The sequence below is a fragment of the Brassica oleracea genome, chromosome C9, assembly GCF_000695525.1.
Source record: "Brassica oleracea var. oleracea cultivar TO1000 chromosome C9, BOL, whole genome shotgun sequence".
Lineage (NCBI taxonomy): Eukaryota > Viridiplantae > Streptophyta > Magnoliopsida > Brassicales > Brassicaceae > Brassica > Brassica oleracea.
Genome location: NC_027756.1, coordinates 18,955,570 through 18,956,464, shown reverse-complemented (window position 1 = coordinate 18,956,464; position 895 = coordinate 18,955,570).

The following is an 895-nucleotide window of genomic DNA, read 5'->3' as shown; positions in this document are numbered from 1 at the left end:
GGATCACCACCTCACAGATGTATTTCACACGAGGCTATACTTTTCACACATATGAGTTTGGTAGACAGCGGGCGACCAGTAACTATGGAATATGTGTGAAAGGGGAAACAGATTTCTACGGGATCTTGACGGAGATTACTGAAGTCGAATTCCCAGAGATATTGAAGCTGAAATGCGTCCTCTTCAAATGTGAACAGTTCGACCCTGTCGTCAACAGAGGTGTTCGGTTTAACAAATTCGGTGTAGTTGATGTCAATGGTGGACGAAGGTACAACAAATTCTTTTTTTGCCATACATGAGCAAAATATATTAATTTCTACGTCTTGTTTATTTTTGCAGGTACAACAAATTCGAGCCTTTCATCTTAGCTTCACAAGCAGACCAAGTTAGATTCCTTCCATACCCTCGGATGAGAGAATCGGAAATAAATTGGTTAGCCATGATCAAAGTTACACCTCGAGGACGAATCATCAGTGAAGAAGAACCACCATTGCAAGAAGAACAGATAAATGAAGTCGAAGAACCTGAACAAGAAATTGATGACATCCTTCTCATTGATCCGCACAATCATGAGTACGAAGATCTTACCAACGATGCCACAGACGAAGCTGTTGAAGACGAATTTAATGAAAATGATGATGTTTCTAGTGATGACGAGAATGTCTATATATCCGATAGATGTATTTGTTTTTAATAAGATTGATTTTCATACTTAATGCAAGTGATTTGATGGATTAATCATGAAAAACTATTTATATAATTTAATTTTGTGTAAGGTAATGGGAGTTTGTATTAGAAATAAGAGATTGAGATTATAAGTTAAGGAATCGTGGTTTTAGAATTTGGGATTTGGAATGGAAAGAATAGATTGAGGTTAAAGGGAAGATGGGTTTGG